Below are 24,857 nucleotides of genomic sequence, written 5' to 3'. Positions count from 1 at the left end.
GCATTAGACTATACTTTGCAGGCTCGTAACTCTGTTTCTACTGGAGATACGGGGATGTCCTTTGAGTATGTTTTAGTCCAATTTGTCCCCCATCTAACCATACTAAAAACATTGAGCTACGACAAACAGGGGCCGAGATATTAAGCAAAATGTTCGTCAACTTTGGTATCGTCTCACTTATTTTTATTATGTTACTTATGATTTTTGCACTAAACTTTGGAGGCTCATAACTCTTGTTCTACAAGAGATACTGGGATCTCCTTTGGATATGTTATAGTACTCTTTGCTCCCCATACAAGGATACTTTAAACTTGAGGCTACCTCAATATCGTCGTCAACTTATTTTTTGTCTCACTTATTGTTAGAAGGTTACTTTTGATTTTTGAAAATAAACTTTGCAGGCTCGTAACTCTGTTTCTACTGGAGATACGGAGATGTCCTTTGAGTATGTTATAGTTCAATTTGTCTTCCATCTAACCATACTAAAAACATTGAGCTACGACAAACAGGGGCCGAGTACTTAAGCAAAACGTAAACAAACAACCCCTCCATAGGAAATGCATTAGACTTTACTTTGCAGGCCCATAACTCTATGTCTACTAGAGATACGGGGATGTCCTTAGGATATGTTATAGTCCAAATTGTCCCCCTTCTAACCATACTAAAAACTTTGGGCTACGACAAACAGGGGCCGAGTACTTAAGCAAAACGTAAACAAACAACCCCTCCGTAGGAAATGCATTAGACTTTACTTTGCAGGCCCATAACTCTGTTTCTACTGGAGATACGAGGATGTCCTTAGGATATGTTATAGTCCAAATTGTCCCCCATCTAACCATACTAAAAACTTTGGGCTACGACAAACAGGGGCCGAGTACTTAAGCAAAACGTAAACAAACAACCCCTCCATAGGAAATGCATTAGACTTTACTTTGCAGGCTCGTAACTCTGTTTCTACTGGAGATACGAGGATGTCCTTAGGATATGTTATAGTCCAAATTGTCCCCCATCTAACCATACTAAAAACTTTGGGCTACGACAAACAGGGGCCGAGTAATTAAGCTAAACGTAAACAAACAACCCCTCCATAGGAAATGCATTAGACTATACTTTGCAGGCTCGTAACTCTGTTTCTACTGGAGATACGAGGATGTCCTTAGGATATGTTATAGTCCAAATTGTCCCCCATCTAACCATACTAAAAACTTTGGGCTACAACAAACAGGGGCCGAGTAATTAAGCTAAACGTAAACAAACAACCCCTCCATAGGAAATGCATTAGACTATATTTTGCAGGCTCGTAACTCTGTTTCTACTGGAGATACGGGGATGTCCTTTGAGTATGTTATAGTTCAATTTGTCCCCCATCTAACCATACTAAAAACATTGAGCTACGACAAACAGGGGCCGAGTACTTAAGCAAAACGTAAACAAACAACCCCTCCATAGGAAATGCATTAGACTTTACTTTGCAGGCCCATAACTCTGTGTCTACTAGAGATACGGGGATGTCCTTAGGATATGTTATAGTCCAAAGTGTCCCCCTTCTAACCATACTAAAAACTTTGGGCTACGACAAACAGGGGCCGAGTAATTAAGCTAAACGTAAACAAACAACCCCTCCATAGGAAATGCATTAGACTATATTTTGCAGGCTCGTAACTCTGTTTCTACTGGAGATACGGGGATGTCCTTTGAGTATGTTATAGTTCAATTTGTCCCCCATCTAACCATACTAAAAACATTGAGCTACGACAAACAGGGGCCGAGTACTTAAGCAAAACGTAAACAAACAACCCCTCCATAGGAAATGCATTAGACTTTACTTTGCAGGCCCATAACTCTGTGTCTACTAGAGATACGGGGATGTCCTTAGGATATGTTATAGTCCAAATTGTCCCCCTTCTAACCATACTAAAAACTTTGGGCTACGACAAACAGGGGCCGAGTAATTAAGCTAAACGTAAACAAACAACCCCTCCATAGGAAATGCATTAGACTATACTTTGCAGGCTCGTAACTCTGTTTCTACTGGAGATACGGGGATGTCCTTTGAGTATGTTTTAGTCCAATTTGTCCCCCATCTAACCATACTAAAAACATTGAGCTACGACAAACAGGGGCCGAGATATTAAGCAAAATGTTCGTCAACTTTGGTATCGTCTCACTTATTTTTATTATGTTACTTATGATTTTTGCACTAAACTTTGGAGGCTCATAACTCTTGTTCTACAAGAGATACTGGGATCTCCTTTGGATATGTTATAGTACTCTTTGCTCCCCATACAAGGATACTTTAAACTTGAGGCTACCTCAATATCGTCGTCAACTTATTTTTTGTCTCACTTATTGTTAGAAGGTTACTTTTGATTTTTGAAAATAAACTTTGCAGGCTCGTAACTCTGTTTCTACTGGAGATACGGAGATGTCCTTTGAGTATGTTATAGTTCAATTTGTCTTCCATCTAACCATACTAAAAACATTGAGCTACGACAAACAGGGGCCGAGTACTTAAGCAAAACGTAAACAAACAACCCCTCCATAGGAAATGCATTAGACTTTACTTTGCAGGCCCATAACTCTGTGTCTACTAGAGATACGGGGATGTCCTTAGGATATGTTATAGTCCAAATTGTCCCCCTTCTAACCATACTAAAAACTTTGGGCTACGACAAACAGGGGCCGAGTACTTAAGCAAAACGTAAACAAACAACCCCTCCGTAGGAAATGCATTAGACTTTACTTTGCAGGCCCATAACTCTGTTTCTACTGGAGATACGAGGATGTCCTTAGGATATGTTATAGTCCAAATTGTCCCCCATCTAACCATACTAAAAACTTTGGGCTACGACAAACAGGGGCCGAGTACTTAAGCAAAACGTAAACAAACAACCCCTCCATAGGAAATGCATTAGACTTTACTTTGCAGGCTCGTAACTCTGTTTCTACTGGAGATACGAGGATGTCCTTAGGATATGTTATAGTCCAAATTGTCCCCCATCTAACCATACTAAAAACTTTGGGCTACGACAAACAGGGGCCGAGTAATTAAGCTAAACGTAAACAAACAACCCCTCCATAGGAAATGCATTAGACTATACTTTGCAGGCTCGTAACTCTGTTTCTACTGGAGATACGAGGATGTCCTTAGGATATGTTATAGTCCAAATTGTCCCCCATCTAACCATACTAAAAACTTTGGGCTACGACAAACAGGGGCCGAGTAATTAAGCTAAACGTAAACAAACAACCCCTCCATAGGAAATGCATTAGACTTTACTTTGCAGGCTCGTAACTCTGTTTCTACTGGAGATACGAGGATGTCCTTAGGATATGTTATAGTCCAAATTGTCCCCCATCTAACCATACTAAAAACTTTGGGCTACGACAAACAGGGGCCGAGTAATAAAGCTAAACGTAAACAAACAACCCCTCCATAGGAAATGCATTAGACTATACTTTGCAGGCTCGTAACTCTGTTTCTACTGGAGATACGAGGATGTCCTTAGGATATGTTATAGTCCAAATTGTCCCCCATCTAACCATACTAAAAACTTTGGGCTACGACAAACAGGGGCCGAGTAATTAAGCTAAACGTAAACAAACAACCCCTCCATAGGAAATGCATTAGACTATACTTTGCAGGCTCGTAACTCTGTTTCTACTGGAGATACGAGGATGTCCTTAGGATATGTTATAGTCCAAATTGTCCCCCATCTAACCATACTAAAAACTTTGGGCTACGACAAACAGGGGCCGAGTACTTAAGCAAAACGTAAAGAAACGACCCCTCCATAGGAAATGCATTAGACTATATTTTGCAGGCTCGTAACTCTGTTTCTACTGGAGATACGGGGATGTCCTTTGAGTATGTTATAGTTCAGTTTGTCCCCCATCTAACCATACTAAAAACATTGAGCTACGACAAACAGGGGCCGAGTACTTAAGCAAAACGTAAACAAACAACCCCTCCATAGGAAATGCATTAGACTTTACTTTGCAGGCCCATAACTCTGTGTCTACTAGAGATACGGGGATGTCCTTAGGATATGTTATAGTCCAAATTGTCCCCCTTCTAACCATACTAAAAACTTTGGGCTACGACAAACAGGGGCCGAGTACTTAAGCAAAACGTAACGAAACAAACCCCTTCCATAGGAAGTGCATTAGACTATACTTTGCAGGCTCGTAACTCTGTTTCTACTGGAGATACGAGGATGTCCTTAGGATATGTTATAGTCCAAATTGTCCCCCATCTAACCATACTAAAAACTTTGGGCTACGACAAACAGGGGCCGAGTACTTAAGCAAAACGTAAAGAAACGACCCCTCCATAGGAAATGCATTAGACTATATTTTGCAGGCTCGTAACTCTGTTTCTACTGGAGATACGGGGATGTCCTTTGAGTATGTTATAGTTCAATTTGGCCCCCTTCTAACCATACTAAAAACATTGAGCTACGACAAACAGGGGCCAGTACTTAAGCAAAACGTAAACAAACAACCCCTCCGTAGGAAATGCATTAGACTTTACTTTGCAGGCCCATAACTCTGTTTCTACTGGAGATACGAGGATGTCCTTAGGATATGTTAAAGTCCAAATTGTCCCCCATCTAACCATACTAAAAACTTTGGGCTACGACAAACAGGGGCCGAGTACTTAAGCAAAACGTAAACAAACAACCCCTCCATAGGAAATGCATTAGACTTTACTTTGCAGGCTCGTAACTCTGTTTCTACTGGAGATACGAGGATGTCCTTAGGATATGTTATAGTCCAAATTGTCCCCCATCTAACCATACTAAAAACTTTGGGCTACGACAAACAGGGGCCGAGTAATTAAGCTAAACGTAAACAAACAACCCCTCCATAGGAAATGCATTAGACTATACTTTGCAGGCTCGTAACTCTGTTTCTACTGGAGATACGAGGATGTCCTTAGGATATGTTATAGTCCAAATTGTCCCCCATCTAACCATACTAAAAACTTTGGGCTACGACAAACAGGGGCCGAGTAATTAAGCTAAACGTAAACAAACAACCCCTCCATAGGAAATGCATTAGACTATATTTTGCAGGCTCGTAACTCTGTTTCTACTGGAGATACGGGGATGTCCTTTGAGTATGTTATAGTTCAATTTGTCCCCCATCTAACCATACTAAAAACATTGAGCTACGACAAACAGGGGCCGAGTACTTAAGCAAAACGTAACGAAACAAACCCCTTCCATAGGAAATGCATTAGACTATACTTTGCAGGCTCGTAACTCTGTTTCTACTGGAGATACGAGGATGTCCTTAGGATATGTTATAGTCCAAATTGTCCCCCATCTAACCATACTAAAAACTTTGGGCTACGACAAACAGGGGCCGAGTACTTAAGCAAAACGTAAAGAAACGACCCCTCCATAGGAAATGCATTAGACTATATTTTGCAGGCTCGTAACTCTGTTTCTACTGGAGATACGGGGATGTCCTTTGAGTATGTTATAGTTCAGTTTGTCCCCCATCTAACCATACTAAAAACATTGAGCTACGACAAACAGGGGCCGAGTACTTAAGCAAAACGTAAACAAACAACCCCTCCATAGGAAATGCATTAGACTTTACTTTGCAGGCCCATAACTCTGTGTCTACTAGAGATACGGGGATGTCCTTAGGATATGTTATAGTCCAAATTGTCCCCCTTCTAACCATACTAAAAACTTTGGGCTACGACAAACAGGGGCCGAGTACTTAAGCAAAACGTAACGAAACAAACCCCTTCCATAGGAAGTGCATTAGACTATACTTTGCAGGCTCGTAACTCTGTTTCTACTGGAGATACGAGGATGTCCTTAGGATATGTTATAGTCCAAATTGTCCCCCATCTAACCATACTAAAAACTTTGGGCTACGACAAACAGGGGCCGAGTACTTAAGCAAAACGTAAAGAAACGACCCCTCCATAGGAAATGCATTAGACTATATTTTGCAGGCTCGTAACTCTGTTTCTACTGGAGATACGGGGATGTCCTTTGAGTATGTTATAGTTCAATTTGGCCCCCTTCTAACCATACTAAAAACATTGAGCTACGACAAACAGGGGCCAGTACTTAAGCAAAACGTAAACAAACAACCCCTCCGTAGGAAATGCATTAGACTTTACTTTGCAGGCCCATAACTCTGTTTCTACTGGAGATACGAGGATGTCCTTAGGATATGTTAAAGTCCAAATTGTCCCCCATCTAACCATACTAAAAACTTTGGGCTACGACAAACAGGGGCCGAGTACTTAAGCAAAACGTAAACAAACAACCCCTCCATAGGAAATGCATTAGACTTTACTTTGCAGGCTCGTAACTCTGTTTCTACTGGAGATACGAGGATGTCCTTAGGATATGTTATAGTCCAAATTGTCCCCCATCTAACCATACTAAAAACTTTGGGCTACGACAAACAGGGGCCGAGTAATTAAGCTAAACGTAAACAAACAACCCCTCCATAGGAAATGCATTAGACTATACTTTGCAGGCTCGTAACTCTGTTTCTACTGGAGATACGAGGATGTCCTTAGGATATGTTATAGTCCAAATTGTCCCCCATCTAACCATACTAAAAACTTTGGGCTACGACAAACAGGGGCCGAGTAATTAAGCTAAACGTAAACAAACAACCCCTCCATAGGAAATGCATTAGACTATATTTTGCAGGCTCGTAACTCTGTTTCTACTGGAGATACGGGGATGTCCTTTGAGTATGTTATAGTTCAATTTGTCCCCCATCTAACCATACTAAAAACATTGAGCTACGACAAACAGGGGCCGAGTACTTAAGCAAAACGTAACGAAACAAACCCCTTCCATAGGAAATGCATTAGACTATACTTTGCAGGCTCGTAACTCTGTTTCTACTGGAGATACGAGGATGTCCTTAGGATATGTTATAGTCCAAATTGTCCCCCATCTAACCATACTAAAAACTTTGGGCTATGACAAACAGGGGCCGAGTAATTAAGCTAAACGTAAACAAACAACCCCTCCATAGGAAATGCATTAGACTATACTTTGCAGGCTCGTAACTCTGTTTCTACTGGAGATACGAGGATGTCCTTAGGATATGTTATAGTCCAAATTGTCCCCCATCTAACCATACTAAAAACTTTGGGCTACGACAAACAGGGGCCGAGTAATTAAGCTAAACGTAAACAAACAACCCCTCCATAGGAAATGCATTAGACTATACTTTGCAGGCTCGTAACTCTGTTTCTACTGGAGATACGAGGATGTCCTTAGGATATGTTATAGTCCAAATTGTCCCTCATCTAACCATACTAAAAACTTTGGGCTATGACAAACAGGGGCCGAGTAATTAAGCTAAACGTAAACAAACAACCCCTCCATAGGAAATGCATTAGAATATACTTTGCAGGCTCGTAACTCTGTTTCTACTGGAGATACGAGGATGTCCTTAGGATATGTTATAGTCCAAATTGTCCCCCATCTAACCATACTAAAAACTTTGGGCTACGACAAACAGGGGCCGAGTAATTAAGCTAAACGTAAACAAACAACCCCTCCATAGGAAATGCATTAGACTATACTTTGCAGGCTCGTAACTCTGTTTCTACTGGAGATACGAGGATGTCCTTAGGATATGTTATAGTCCAAATTGTCCCCCATCTAACCATACTAAAAACATTGAGCTACGACAAACAGGGGCCGAGTAATTAAGCTAAACGTAAACAAACAACCCCTCCATAGGAAATGCATTAGACTATACTTTGCAGGCTCGTAACTCTGTTTCTACTGGAGATACGAGGATGTCCTTAGGATATGTTATAGTCCAAATTGTCCCCCTTCTAACCATACTAAAAACTTTGGGCTACGACAAACAGGGGCCGAGTACTTAAGCAAAACGTAACGAAACAAACCCCTTCCATAGGAAATGCATTAGACTATACTTTGCAGGCTCGTAACTCTGTTTCTACTGGAGATACGAGGATGTCCTTAGGATATGTTATAGTCCAAATTGTCCCCCATCTAACCATACTAAAAACTTTGGGCTATGACAAACAGGGGCCGAGTAATTAAGCTAAACGTAAACAAACAACCCCTCCATAGGAAATGCATTAGACTATACTTTGCAGGCTCGTAACTCTGTTTCTACTGGAGATACGAGGATGTCCTTAGGATATGTTATAGTCCAAATTGTCCCTCATCTAACCATACTAAAAACTTTGGGCTACGACAAACAGGGGCCGAGTAATTAAGCTAAACGTAAACAAACAACCCCTCCATAGGAAATGCATTAGACTATACTTTGCAGGCTCGTAACTCTGTTTCTACTGGAGATACGAGGATGTCCTTAGGATATGTTATAGTCCAAATTGTCCCTCATCTAACCATACTAAAAACTTTGGGCTATGACAAACAGGGGCCGAGTAATTAAGCTAAACGTAAACAAACAACCCCTCCATAGGAAATGCATTAGAATATACTTTGCAGGCTCGTAACTCTGTTTCTACTGGAGATACGAGGATGTCCTTAGGATATGTTATAGTCCAAATTGTCCCCCATCTAACCATACTAAAAACTTTGGGCTACGACAAACAGGGGCCGAGTAATTAAGCTAAACGTAAACAAACAACCCCTCCATAGGAAATGCATTAGACTATACTTTGCAGGCTCGTAACTCTGTTTCTACTGGAGATACGAGGATGTCCTTAGGATATGTTATAGTCCAAATTGTCCCCCATCTAACCATACTAAAAACTTTGGGCTATGACAAACAGGGGCCGAGTAATTAAGCTAAACGTAAACAAACAACCCCTCCATAGGAAATGCATTAGACTATACTTTGCAGGCTCGTAACTCTGTTTCTACTGGAGATACGAGGATGTCCTTAGGATATGTTATAGTTCAGTTTGTCCCCCATCTAACCATACTAAAAACATTGAGCTACGACAAACAGGGGCCGAGTAATTAAGCTAAACGTAAACAAACAACCCCTCCATAGGAAATGCATTAGACTATACTTTGCAGGCTCGTAACTCTGTTTCTACTGGAGATACGAGGATGTCCTTAGGATATGTTATAGTCCAAATTGTCCCTCATCTAACCATACTAAAAACTTTGGGCTATGACAAACAGGGGCCGAGTAATTAAGCTAAACGTAAACAAACAACCCCTCCATAGGAAATGCATTAGAATATACTTTGCAGGCTCGTAACTCTGTTTCTACTGGAGATACGAGGATGTCCTTAGGATATGTTATAGTCCAAATTGTCCCCCATCTAACCATACTAAAAACTTTGGGCTACGACAAACAGGGGCCGAGTACTTAAGCAAAACGTAAAGAAACGACCCCTCCATAGGAAATGCATTAGACTATATTTTGCAGGCTCGTAACTCTGTTTCTACTGGAGATACGGGGATGTCCTTTGAGTATGTTATAGTTCAGTTTGTCCCCCATCTAACCATACTAAAAACATTGAGCTACGACAAACAGGGGCCGAGTACTTAAGCAAAACGTAAACAAACAACCCCTCCATAGGAAATGCATTAGACTTTACTTTGCAGGCCCATAACTCTGTGTCTACTAGAGATACGGGGATGTCCTTAGGATATGTTATAGTCCAAATTGTCCCCCTTCTAACCATACTAAAAACTTTGGGCTACGACAAACAGGGGCCGAGTACTTAAGCAAAACGTAACGAAACAAACCCCTTCCATAGGAAATGCATTAGACTATACTTTGCAGGCTCGTAACTCTGTTTCTACTGGAGATACGAGGATGTCCTTAGGATATGTTATAGTCCAAATTGTCCCCCATCTAACCATATTAAAAACTTTGGGCTACGACAAACAGGGGCCGAGTACTTAAGCAAAACGTAAAGAAACGACCCCTCCATAGGAAATGCATTAGACTATATTTTGCAGGCTCGTAACTCTGTTTCTACTGGAGATACGGGGATGTCCTTTGAGTATGTTATAGTTCAATTTGGCCCCCTTCTAACCATACTAAAAACATTGAGCTACGACAAACAGGGGCCAGTACTTAAGCAAAACGTAAACAAACAACCCCTCCGTAGGAAATGCATTAGACTTTACTTTGCAGGCCCATAACTCTGTTTCTACTGGAGATACGAGGATGTCCTTAGGATATGTTATAGTCCAAATTGTCCCCCATCTAACCATACTAAAAACTTTGGGCTACGACAAACAGGGGCCGAGTACTTAAGCAAAACGTAAACAAACAACCCCTCCATAGGAAATGCATTAGACTTTACTTTGCAGGCTCGTAACTCTGTTTCTACTGGAGATACGAGGATGTCCTTAGGATATGTTATAGTCCAAATTGTCCCCCATCTAACCATACTAAAAACTTTGGGCTACGACAAACAGGGGCCGAGTAATTAAGCTAAACGTAAACAAACAACCCCTCCATAGGAAATGCATTAGACTATACTTTGCAGGCTCGTAACTCTGTTTCTACTGGAGATACGAGGATGTCCTTAGGATATGTTATAGTCCAAATTGTCCCCCATCTAACCATACTAAAAACTTTGGGCTACGACAAACAGGGGCCGAGTAATTAAGCTAAACGTAAACAAACAACCCCTCCATAGGAAATGCATTAGACTATATTTTGCAGGCTCGTAACTCTGTTTCTACTGGAGATACGGGGATGTCCTTTGAGTATGTTATAGTTCAATTTGTCCCCCATCTAACCATACTAAAAACATTGAGCTACGACAAACAGGGGCCGAGTACTTAAGCAAAACGTAAACAAACAACCCCTCCATAGGAAATGCATTAGACTTTATTTTGCAGGCCCATAACTCTGTGTCTACTAGAGATACGGGGATGTCCTTAGGATATGTTATAGTCCAAATTGTCCCCCTTCTAACCATACTAAAAACTTTGGGCTACGACAAACAGGGGCCGAGTACTTAAGCAAAACGTAACGAAACAAACCCCTTCCATAGGAAATGCATTAGACTATACTTTGCAGGCTCGTAACTCTGTTTCTACTGGAGATACGAGGATGTCCTTAGGATATGTTATAGTCCAAATTGTCCCCCATCTAACCATACTAAAAACTTTGGGCTATGACAAACAGGGGCCGAGTAATTAAGCTAAACGTAAACAAACAACCCCTCCATAGGAAATGCATTAGACTATACTTTGCAGGCTCGTAACTCTGTTTCTACTGGAGATACGAGGATGTCCTTAGGATATGTTATAGTCCAAATTGTCCCCCATCTAACCATACTAAAAACTTTGGGCTACGACAAACAGGGGCCGAGTAATTAAGCTAAACGTAAACAAACAACCCCTCCATAGGAAATGCATTAGACTATACTTTGCAGGCTCGTAACTCTGTTTCTACTGGAGATACGAGGATGTCCTTAGGATATGTTATAGTCCAAATTGTCCCTCATCTAACCATACTAAAAACTTTGGGCTATGACAAACAGGGGCCGAGTAATTAAGCTAAACGTAAACAAACAACCCCTCCATAGGAAATGCATTAGAATATACTTTGCAGGCTCGTAACTCTGTTTCTACTGGAGATACGAGGATGTCCTTAGGATATGTTATAGTCCAAATTGTCCCCCATCTAACCATACTAAAAACTTTGGGCTACGACAAACAGGGGCCGAGTAATTAAGCTAAACGTAAACAAACAACCCCTCCATAGGAAATGCATTAGAATATACTTTGCAGGCTCGTAACTCTGTTTCTACTGGAGATACGAGGATGTCCTTAGGATATGTTATAGTCCAAATTGTCCCCCATCTAACCATACTAAAAACTTTGGGCTACGACAAACAGGGGCCGAGTAATTAAGCTAAACGTAAACAAACAACCCCTCCATAGGAAATGCATTAGACTATATTTTGCAGGCTCGTAACTCTGTTTCTACTGGAGATACGGGGATGTCCTTTGAGTATGTTATAGTTCAATTTGTCCCCCATCTAACCATACTAAAAACATTGAGCTACGACAAACAGGGGCCGAGTACTTAAGCAAAACGTAAACAAACAACCCCTCCATAGGAAATGCATTAGACTTTATTTTGCAGGCCCATAACTCTGTGTCTACTAGAGATACGGGGATGTCCTTAGGATATGTTATAGTCCAAATTGTCCCCCTTCTAACCATACTAAAAACTTTGGGCTACGACAAACAGGGGCCGAGTACTTAAGCAAAACGTAACGAAACAAACCCCTTCCATAGGAAATGCATTAGACTATACTTTGCAGGCTCGTAACTCTGTTTCTACTGGAGATACGAGGATGTCCTTAGGATATGTTATAGTCCAAATTGTCCCCCATCTAACCATACTAAAAACTTTGGGCTATGACAAACAGGGGCCGAGTAATTAAGCTAAACGTAAACAAACAACCCCTCCATAGGAAATGCATTAGACTATACTTTGCAGGCTCGTAACTCTGTTTCTACTGGAGATACGAGGATGTCCTTAGGATATGTTATAGTCCAAATTGTCCCCCATCTAACCATACTAAAAACTTTGGGCTACGACAAACAGGGGCCGAGTAATTAAGCTAAACGTAAACAAACAACCCCTCCATAGGAAATGCATTAGACTATACTTTGCAGGCTCGTAACTCTGTTTCTACTGGAGATACGAGGATGTCCTTAGGATATGTTATAGTCCAAATTGTCCCTCATCTAACCATACTAAAAACTTTGGGCTATGACAAACAGGGGCCGAGTAATTAAGCTAAACGTAAACAAACAACCCCTCCATAGGAAATGCATTAGAATATACTTTGCAGGCTCGTAACTCTGTTTCTACTGGAGATACGAGGATGTCCTTAGGATATGTTATAGTCCAAATTGTCCCCCATCTAACCATACTAAAAACTTTGGGCTACGACAAACAGGGGCCGAGTAATTAAGCTAAACGTAAACAAACAACCCCTCCATAGGAAATGCATTAGACTATATTTTGCAGGCTCGTAACTCTGTTTCTACTGGAGATACGGGGATGTCCTTTGAGTATGTTATAGTTCAATTTGTCCCCCATCTAACCATACTAAAAACATTGAGCTACGACAAACAGGGGCCGAGTACTTAAGCAAAACGTAAACAAACAACCCCTCCATAGGAAATGCATTAGACTTTATTTTGCAGGCCCATAACTCTGTGTCTACTAGAGATACGGGGATGTCCTTAGGATATGTTATAGTCCAAATTGTCCCCCTTCTAACCATACTAAAAACTTTGGGCTACGACAAACAGGGGCCGAGTACTTAAGCAAAACGTAACGAAACAAACCCCTTCCATAGGAAATGCATTAGACTATACTTTGCAGGCTCGTAACTCTGTTTCTACTGGAGATACGAGGATGTCCTTAGGATATGTTATAGTCCAAATTGTCCCCCATCTAACCATACTAAAAACTTTGGGCTATGACAAACAGGGGCCGAGTAATTAAGCTAAACGTAAACAAACAACCCCTCCATAGGAAATGCATTAGACTATACTTTGCAGGCTCGTAACTCTGTTTCTACTGGAGATACGAGGATGTCCTTAGGATATGTTATAGTCCAAATTGTCCCCCATCTAACCATACTAAAAACTTTGGGCTACGACAAACAGGGGCCGAGTAATTAAGCTAAACGTAAACAAACAACCCCTCCATAGGAAATGCATTAGACTATACTTTGCAGGCTCGTAACTCTGTTTCTACTGGAGATACGAGGATGTCCTTAGGATATGTTATAGTCCAAATTGTCCCTCATCTAACCATACTAAAAACTTTGGGCTATGACAAACAGGGGCCGAGTAATTAAGCTAAACGTAAACAAACAACCCCTCCATAGGAAATGCATTAGAATATACTTTGCAGGCTCGTAACTCTGTTTCTACTGGAGATACGAGGATGTCCTTAGGATATGTTATAGTCCAAATTGTCCCCCATCTAACCATACTAAAAACTTTGGGCTACGACAAACAGGGGCCGAGTAATTAAGCTAAACGTAAACAAACAACCCCTCCATAGGAAATGCATTAGAATATACTTTGCAGGCTCGTAACTCTGTTTCTACTGGAGATACGAGGATGTCCTTAGGATATGTTATAGTCCAAATTGTCCCCCATCTAACCATACTAAAAACTTTGGGCTACGACAAACAGGGGCCGAGTAATTAAGCTAAACGTAAACAAACAACCCCTCCATAGGAAATGCATTAGACTATATTTTGCAGGCTCGTAACTCTGTTTCTACTGGAGATACGGGGATGTCCTTTGAGTATGTTATAGTTCAATTTGTCCCCCATCTAACCATACTAAAAACATTGAGCTACGACAAACAGGGGCCGAGTACTTAAGCAAAACGTAAACAAACAACCCCTCCATAGGAAATGCATTAGACTTTATTTTGCAGGCCCATAACTCTGTGTCTACTAGAGATACGGGGATGTCCTTAGGATATGTTATAGTCCAAATTGTCCCCCTTCTAACCATACTAAAAACTTTGGGCTACGACAAACAGGGGCCGAGTACTTAAGCAAAACGTAACGAAACAAACCCCTTCCATAGGAAATGCATTAGACTATACTTTGCAGGCTCGTAACTCTGTTTCTACTGGAGATACGAGGATGTCCTTAGGATATGTTATAGTCCAAATTGTCCCCCATCTAACCATACTAAAAACTTTGGGCTATGACAAACAGGGGCCGAGTAATTAAGCTAAACGTAAACAAACAACCCCTCCATAGGAAATGCATTAGACTATACTTTGCAGGCTCGTAACTCTGTTTCTACTGGAGATACGAGGATGTCCTTAGGATATGTTATAGTCCAAATTGTCCCCCATCTAACCATACTAAAAACTTTGGGCTACGACAAACAGGGGCCGAGTAATTAAGCTAAACGTAAACAAACAACCCCTCCATAGGAAATGCATTAGACTATACTTTGCAGGCTCGTAACTCTGTTTCTACTGGAGATACGAGGATGTCCTTAGGATATGTTATAGTCCAAATTGTCCCTCATCTAACCATACTAAAAACTTTGGGCTATGACAAACAGGGGCCGAGTAATTAAGCTAAACGTAAACAAACAACCCCTCCATAGGAAATGCATTAGAATATACTTTGCAGGCTCGTAACTCTGTTTCTACTGGAGATACGAGGATGTCCTTAGGATATGTTATAGTCCAAATTGTCCCCCATCTAACCATACTAAAAACTTTGGGCTACGACAAACAGGGGCCGAGTAATTAAGCTAAACGTAAACAAACAACCCCTCCATAGGAAATGCATTAGAATATACTTTGCAGGCTCGTAACTCTGTTTCTACTGGAGATACGAGGATGTCCTTAGGATATGTTATAGTCCAAATTGTCCCCCATCTAACCATACTAAAAACTTTGGGCTACGACAAACAGGGGCCGAGTAATTAAGCTAAACGTAAACAAACAACCCCTCCATAGGAAATGCATTAGACTATATTTTGCAGGCTCGTAACTCTGTTTCTACTGGAGATACGGGGATGTCCTTTGAGTATGTTATAGTTCAATTTGTCCCCCATCTAACCATACTAAAAACATTGAGCTACGACAAACAGGGGCCGAGTACTTAAGCAAAACGTAAACAAACAACCCCTCCATAGGAAATGCATTAGACTTTATTTTGCAGGCCCATAACTCTGTGTCTACTAGAGATACGGGGATGTCCTTAGGATATGTTATAGTCCAAATTGTCCCCCTTCTAACCATACTAAAAACTTTGGGCTACGACAAACAGGGGCCGAGTACTTAAGCAAAACGTAACGAAACAAACCCCTTCCATAGGAAATGCATTAGACTATACTTTGCAGGCTCGTAACTCTGTTTCTACTGGAGATACGAGGATGTCCTTAGGATATGTTATAGTCCAAATTGTCCCCCATCTAACCATACTAAAAACTTTGGGCTATGACAAACAGGGGCCGAGTAATTAAGCTAAACGTAAACAAACAACCCCTCCATAGGAAATGCATTAGACTATACTTTGCAGGCTCGTAACTCTGTTTCTACTGGAGATACGAGGATGTCCTTAGGATATGTTATAGTCCAAATTGTCCCCCATCTAACCATACTAAAAACTTTGGGCTACGACAAACAGGGGCCGAGTAATTAAGCTAAACGTAAACAAACAACCCCTCCATAGGAAATGCATTAGAATATACTTTGCAGGCTCGTAACTCTGTTTCTACTGGAGATACGAGGATGTCCTTAGGATATGTTATAGTCCAAATTGTCCCCCATCTAACCATACTAAAAACTTTGGGCTACGACAAACAGGGGCCGAGTACTTAAGCAAAACGTAAAGAAACGACCCCTCCATAGGAAATGCATTAGACTATATTTTGCAGGCTCGTAACTCTGTTTCTACTGGAGATACGGGGATGTCCTTTGAGTATGTTATAGTTCAGTTTGTCCCCCATCTAACCATACTAAAAACATTGAGCTACGACAAACAGGGGCCGAGTACTTAAGCAAAACGTAAACAAACAACCCCTCCATAGGAAATGCATTAGACTTTACTTTGCAGGCCCATAACTCTGTGTCTACTAGAGATACGGGGATGTCCTTAGGATATGTTATAGTCCAAATTGTCCCCCTTCTAACCATACTAAAAACTTTGGGCTACGACAAACAGGGGCCGAGTACTTAAGCAAAACGTAACGAAACAAACCCCTTCCATAGGAAATGCATTAGACTATACTTTGCAGGCTCGTAACTCTGTTTCTACTGGAGATACGAGGATGTCCTTAGGATATGTTATAGTCCAAATTGTCCCCCATCTAACCATATTAAAAACTTTGGGCTACGACAAACAGGGGCCGAGTACTTAAGCAAAACGTAAAGAAACGACCCCTCCATAGGAAATGCATTAGACTATATTTTGCAGGCTCGTAACTCTGTTTCTACTGGAGATACGGGGATGTCCTTTGAGTATGTTATAGTTCAGTTTGTCCCCCATCTAACCATACTAAAAACATTGAGCTACGACAAACAGGGGCCGAGTACTTAAGCAAAACGTAAACAAACAACCCCTCCATAGCAAATGCATTAGACTTTACTTTGCAGGCCCATAACTCTGTGTCTACTAGAGATACGGGGATGTCCTTAGGATATGTTATAGTCCAAATTGTCCCCCTTCTAACCATACTAAAAACTTTGGGCTACGACAAACAGGGGCCGAGTACTTAAGCAAAACGTAACGAAACAAACCCCTTCCATAGGAAATGCATTAGACTATACTTTGCAGGCTCGTAACTCTGTTTCTACTGGAGATACGAGGATGTCCTTAGGATATGTTATAGTCCAAATTGTCCCCCATCTAACCATATTAAAAACTTTGGGCTACGACAAACAGGGGCCGAGTACTTAAGCAAAACGTAAAGAAACGACCCCTCCATAGGAAATGCATTAGACTATATTTTGCAGGCTCGTAACTCTGTTTCTACTGGAGATACGGGGATGTCCTTTGAGTATGTTATAGTTCAGTTTGTCCCCCATCTAACCATACTAAAAACATTGAGCTACGACAAACAGGGGCCGAGTACTTAAGCAAAACGTAAACAAACAACCCCTCCATAGGAAATGCATTAGACTTTACTTTGCAGGCCCATAACTCTGTGTCTACTAGAGATACGGGGATGTCCTTAGGATATGTTATAGTCCAAATTGTCCCCCTTCTAACCATACTAAAAACTTTGGGCTACGACAAACAGGGGCCGAGTACTTAAGCAAAACGTAACGAAACAAACCCCTTCCATAGGAAATGCATTAGACTATACTTTGCAGGCTCGTAACTCTGTTTCTACTGGAGATACGAGGATGTCCTTAGGATATGTTATAGTCCAAATTGTCCCCCATCTAACCATATTAAAAACTTTGGGCTACGACAAACAGGGGCCGAGTAATTAAGCTAAACGTAAACAAACAACCCCTCCATAGGAAATGCATTAGACTATACTTTGCAGGCTCGTAACTCTGTTTCTACTGGAGATACGAGGATGTCCTTAGGATATGTTATAGTCCAAATTGTCCCCCATCTAACCATACTAAAAACTTTGGGCTACGACAAACAGGGGCCGAGTAATTAAGCTAAACGTAAACAAACAACCCCTCCATAGGAAATGCATTAGACTATATTTTGCAGGCTCGTAACTCTGTTTCTACTGGAGATACGGGGATGTCCTTTGAGTATGTTATAGTTCAATTTGTCCCCCATCTAACCATACTAAAAACATTGAGCTACGACAAACAGGGGCCGAGTACTTAAGCAAAACGTAAACAAACAACCCCTCCATAGGAAATGCATTAGACTTTATTTTGCAGGCCCATAACTCTGTGTCTACTAGAGATACGGAGATGTCCTTAGGATATGTTATAGTCCAAATTGTCCCCCTTCTAACCATACTAAAAACTTTGGGCTACGACAAACAGGGGCCGAGTACTTAAGCAAAACGTAACGAAACAAACCCCTTCCATAGGAAATGCATTAGACTATACTTTGCAGGCTCGTAACTCTGTTTCTACTGGAGATACGAGGATGTCCTTAGGATATGTTATAGTCCAAATTGTCCCCCATCTAACCATACTAAAAACTTTGGGCTATGACAAACAGGGGCCGAGTAATTAAGCTAAACGTAAACAAACAACCCCTCCATAGGAAATGCATTAGACTATACTTTGCAGGCTCGTAACTCTGTTTCTACTGGAGATACGAGGATGTCCTTAGGATATGTTATAGTCCAAATTGTCCCCCATCTAACCATACTAAAAACTTTGGGCTACGACAAACAGGGGCCGAGTAATTAAGCTAAACGTAAACAAACAACCCCTCCATAGGAAATGCATTAGACTATACTTTGCAGGCTCGTAACTCTGTTTCTACTGGAGATACGAGGATGTCCTTAGGATATGTTATAGTCCAAATTGTCCCTCATCTAACCATACTAAAAACTTTGGGCTATGACAAACAGGGGCCGAGTAATTAAGCTAAACGTAAACAAACAACCCCTCCATAGGAAATGCATTAGAATATACTTTGCAGGCTCGTAACTCTGTTTCTACTGGAGATACGAGGATGTCCTTAGGATATGTTATAGTCCAAATTGTCCCCCATCTAACCATACTAAAAACTTTGGGCTACGACAAACAGGGGCCGAGTAATTAAGCTAAACGTAAACAAACAACCCCTCCATAGGAAATGCATTAGACTATACTTTGCAGGCTCGTAACTCTGTTTCTACTGGAGATACGAGGATGTCCTTAGGATATGTTATAGTCCAAATTGTCCCCCATCTAACCATACTAAAAACTTTGGGCTACGACAAACAGGGGCCGAGTACTTAAGCAAAACGTAAAGAAACGACCCCTCCATAGGAAATGCATTAGACTATATTTTGCAGGCTCGTAACTCTGTTTCTACTGGAGATACGGGGATGTCCTTTGAGTATGTTATAGTTCAGTTTGTCCCCCATCTAACCATACTAAAAACATTGAGCTACGACAAACAGGGGCCGAGTACTTAAGCAAAACGTAAACAAACAACCCCTCCATAGGAAATGCATTAGACTTTACTTTGCAGGCCCATAACTCTGTGTCTACTAGAGATACGGGGATGTCCTTAGGATATGTTATAGTCCAAATTGTCCCCCTTCTAACCATACTAAAAACTTTGGGCTACGACAAACAGGGGCCGAGTACTTAAGCAAAACGTAACGAAACAAACCCCTTCCATAGGAAATGCATTAGACTATACTTTGCAGGCTCGTAACTCTGTTTCTACTGGAGATACGAGGATGTCCTTAGGATATGTTATAGTCCAAATTGTCCCCCATCTAACCATACTAAAATCTTTGGGCTACGACAAACAGGGGCCGAGTACTTAAGCAAAACGTAAAGAAACGACCCCTCCATAGGAAATGCATTAGACTATATTTTGCAGGCTCGTAACTCTGTTTCTACTGGAGATACGGGGATGTCCTTTGAGTATGTTATAGTTCAATTTGGCCCCCTTCTAACCATACTAAAAACATTGAGCTACGACAAACAGGGGCCAGTACTTAAGCAAAACGTAAACAAACAACCCCTCCATAGGAAATGCATTAGACTATATTTTGCAGGCTCGTAACTCTGTTTCTACTGGAGATACGGGGATGTCCTTTGAGTATGTTATAGTTCAATTTGGCCCCCTTCTAACCATACTAAAAACATTGAGCTACGACAAACAGGGGCCAGTACTTAAGCAAAACGTAAACAAACAACCCCTCCGTAGGAAATGCATTAGACTTTACTTTGCAGGCCCATAACTCTGTTTCTACTGGAGATACGAGGATGTCCTTAGGATATGTTATAGTCCAAATTGTCCCCCATCTAACCATACTAAAAACTTTGGGCTACGACAAACAGGGGCCGAGTACTTAAGCAAAACGTAAACAAACAACCCCTCCATAGGAAATGCATTAGACTATACTTTGCAGGCTCGTAACTCTGTTTCTACTGGAGATACGAGGATGTCCTTAGGATATGTTATAGTCCAAATTGTCCCCCATCTAACCATACTAAAAACTTTGGGCTATGACAAACAGGGGCCGAGTAATTAAGCTAAACGTAAACAAACAACCCCTCCATAGGAAATGCATTAGACTATACTTTGCAGGCTCGTAACTCTGTTTCTACTGGAGATACGAGGATGTCCTTAGGATATGTTATAGTCCAAATTGTCAATCATCTAACCATACTAAAAACTTTGGGCTATGACAAACAGGGGCCGAGTAATTAAGCTAAACGTAAACAAACAACCCCTCCATAGGAAATGCATTAGAATATACTTTGCAGGCTCGTAACTCTGTTTCTACTGGAGATACGAGGATGTCCTTAGGATATGTTATAGTCCAAATTGTCCCCCATCTAACCATACTAAAAACTTTGGGCTACGACAAACAGGGGCCGAGTAATTAAGCTAAACGTAAAGAAACGACCCCTCCATAGGAAATGCATTAGACTATATTTTGCAGGCTCGTAACTCTGTTTCTACTGGAGATACGGGGATGTCCTTTGAGTATGTTATAGTTCAGTTTGTCCCCCATCTAACCATACTAAAAACATTGAGCTACGACAAACAGGGGCCGAGTACTTAAGCAAAACGTAAACAAACAACCCCTCCATAGGAAATGCATTAGACTTTACTTTGCAGGCCCATAACTCTGTGTCTACTAGAGATACGGGGATGTCCTTAGGATATGTTATAGTCCAAATTGTCCCCCTTCTAACCATACTAAAAACTTTGGGCTACGACAAACAGGGGCCGAGTACTTAAGCAAAACGTAACGAAACAAACCCCTTCCATAGGAAATGCATTAGACTATACTTTGCAGGCTCGTAACTCTGTTTCTACTGGAGATACGAGGATGTCCTTAGGATATGTTATAGTCCAAATTGTCCCCCATCTAACCATACTAAAATCTTTGGGCTACGACAAACAGGGGCCGAGTACTTAAGCAAAACGTAAAGAAACGACCCCTCCATAGGAAATGCATTAGACTATATTTTGCAGGCTCGTAACTCTGTTTCTACTGGAGATACGGGGATGTCCTTTGAGTATGTTATAGTTCAATTTGGCCCCCTTCTAACCATACTAAAAACATTGAGCTACGACAAACAGGGGCCAGTACTTAAGCAAAACGTAAACAAAGAACCCCTCCATAGGAAATGCATTAGACTATATTTTGCAGGCTCGTAACTCTGTTTCTACTGGAGATACGGGGATGTCCTTTGAGTATGTTATAGTTCAATTTGGCCCCCTTGTAACCATACTAAAAACATTGAGCTACGACAAACAGGGGCCAGTACTTAAGCAAAACGTAAACAAACAACCCCTCCGTAGGAAATGCATTAGACTTTACTTTGCAGGCCCATAACTCTGTTTCTACTGGAGATACGAGGATGTCCTTAGGATATGTTATAGTCCAAATTGTCCCCCATCTAACCATACTAAAAACTTTGGGCTACGACAAACAGGGGCCGAGTACTTAAGCAAAACGTAAACAAACAACCCCTCCATAGGAAATGCATTAGACTATACTTTGCAGGCTCGTAACTCTGTTTCTACTGGAGATACGAGGATGTCCTTAGGATATGTTATAGTCCAAATTGTCCCCCATCTAACCATACTAAAAACTTTGGGCTATGACAAACAGGGGCCGAGTAATTAAGCTAAACGTAAACAAACAACCCCTCCATAGGAAATGCATTAGACTTTACTTTGCAGGCTCGTAACTCTGTTTCTACTGGAGATACGAGGATGTCCTTAGGATATGTTATAGTCCAAATTGTCCCCCATCTAACCATACTAAAAACTTTGGGCTACGACAAACAGGGGCCGAGTAATTAAGCTAAACGTAAACAAACAACCCCTCCATAGGAAATGCATTAGACTATACTTTGCAGGCTCGTAACTCTGTTTCTACTGGAGATACGAGGATGTCCTTAGGATATGTTATAGTCCAAATTGTCCCCCATCTAACCATACTAAAAACTTTGGGCTACGACAAACAGGGGCCGAGTAATTAAGCTAAACGTAAACAAACAACCCCTCCATAGGAAATTCATTAGACTTTACTTTGCAGGCTCGTAACTCTGTTTCTACTGGAGATACGAGGATGTCCTTAGGATATGTTATAGTCCAAATTGTCCCCCATCTAACCATACTAAAAACTTTGGGCTACGACAAACAGGGGCCGAGTAATTAAGCTAAACGTAAACAAACAACCCCTCCATAGGAAATGCATTAGACTATATTTTGCAGGCTCGTAACTCTGTTTCTACTGGAGATACGGGGATGTCCTTTGAGTATGTTATAGTTCAATTTGTCCCCCATCTAACCATACTAAAAACATTGAGCTACGACAAACAGGGGCCGAGTACTTAAGCAAAACGTAAACAAACAACCCCTCCATAGGAAATGCATTAGACTTTATTTTGCAGGCCCATAACTCTGTGTCTACTAGAGATACGGGGATGTCCTTAGGATATGTTATAGTCCAAATTGTCCCCCTTCTAACCATACTAAAAACTTTGGGCTACGACAAACAGGGGCCGAGTAATTAAGCTAAACGTAAACAAACAACCCCTCCTTAGGAAATGCATTAGACTATACTTTGCAGGCTCGTAACTCTGTTTCTACTGGAGATACGAGGATGTCCTTAGGATATGTTATAGTCCAAATTGTCCCTCATCTAACCATACTAAAAACTTTGGGCTATGACAAACAGGGGCCGAGTAATTAAGCTAAACGTAAACAAACAACCCCTCCATAGGAAATGCATTAGAATATACTTTGCAGACTCGTAACTCTGTTTCTACTGGAGATACGAGGATGTCCTTAGGATATGTTATAGTCCAAATTGTCCCCCATCTAACCATACTAAAAACTTTGGGCTACGACAAACAGGGGCCGAGTAATTAAGCTAAACGTAAACAAACAACCCCTCCATAGGAAATGCATTAGACTATATTTTGCAGGCTCGTAACTCTGTTTCTACTGGAGATACGGGGATGTCCTTTGAGTATGTTATAGTTCAATTTGTCCCCCATCTAACCATACTAAAAACATTGAGCTACGACAAACAGGGGCCGAGTACTTAAGCAAAACGTAAACAAACAACCCCTCCATAGGAAATGCATTAGACTTTACTTTGCAGGCCCATAACTCTGTGTCTACTAGAGATACGGGGATGTCCTTAGGATATGTTATAGTCCAAATTGTCCCTCTTCTAACCATACTAAAAACTTTGGGCTACGACAAACAGGGGCCGAGTACTTAAGCAAAACGTAACGAAACAAACCCCTTCCATAGGAAATGCATTAGACTATACTTTGCAGGCTCGTAACTCTGTTTCTACTGGAGATACGAGGATGTCCTTAGGATATGTTATAGTCCAAATTGTCCCCCATCTAACCATACTAAAAACTTTGGGCTACGACAAACAGGGGCCGAGTAATTAAGCTAAACGTAAACAAACAACCCCTCCATAGGAAATGCATTAGACTATATTTTGCAGGCTCGTAACTCTGTTTCTACTGGAGATACGGGGATGTCCTTTGAGTATGTTATAGTTCAATTTGGCCCCCTTCTAACCATACTAAAAACATTGAGCTACGAAAAACAGGGGCCGAGTACTTAAGCAAAACGTAAACAAACAACCCCTCCATAGGAAATGCATTAGACTTTACTTTGCAGGCCCATAACTCTGTGTCTACTAGAGATACGGGGATGTCCTTAGGATATGTTATAGTCCAAATTGTCCCCCTTCTAACCATACTAAAAACTTTGGGCTACGACAAACAGGGGCCGAGTAATTAAGCTAAACGTAAACAAACAACCCCTCCATAGGAAATGCATTAGACTATATTTTGCAGGCTCGTAACTCTGTTTCTACTGGAGATACGAGGATGTCCTTAGGATATGTTATAGTTCAAATTGTCCCCCATCTAACCATACTAAAAACTTTGCGCTACGACAAACAGGGGCCGAGTACTTAAGCAAAACGTAAAGAAACGACCCCTCCATAGGAAATGCATTAGACTATACTTTGCAGGCTCGTAACTCTGTTTCTACTGGAGATACGAGGATGTCCTTAGGATATGTTATAGTCCAAATTGTCCCCCATCTAACCATACTAAAAACTTTGGGCTACGACAAACAGGGGCCGAGTACTTAAGCAAAACGTAAAGAAACGACCCCTCCATAGGAAATGCATTAGACTATATTTTGCAGGCTCGTAACTCTGTTTCTACTGGAGATACGGGGATGTCCTTTGAGTATGTTATAGTTCAAT

The sequence above is a fragment of the Phalangium opilio genome, unplaced genomic scaffold (assembly GCF_054372755.1).
Source record: "Phalangium opilio isolate 3A_F unplaced genomic scaffold, DU_Popi_V2 ptg001421l_1, whole genome shotgun sequence".
Taxonomy (NCBI): Eukaryota; Metazoa; Arthropoda; class Arachnida; order Opiliones; family Phalangiidae; genus Phalangium; species Phalangium opilio.
Note: the sequence above shows the minus strand (reverse complement) of the source record.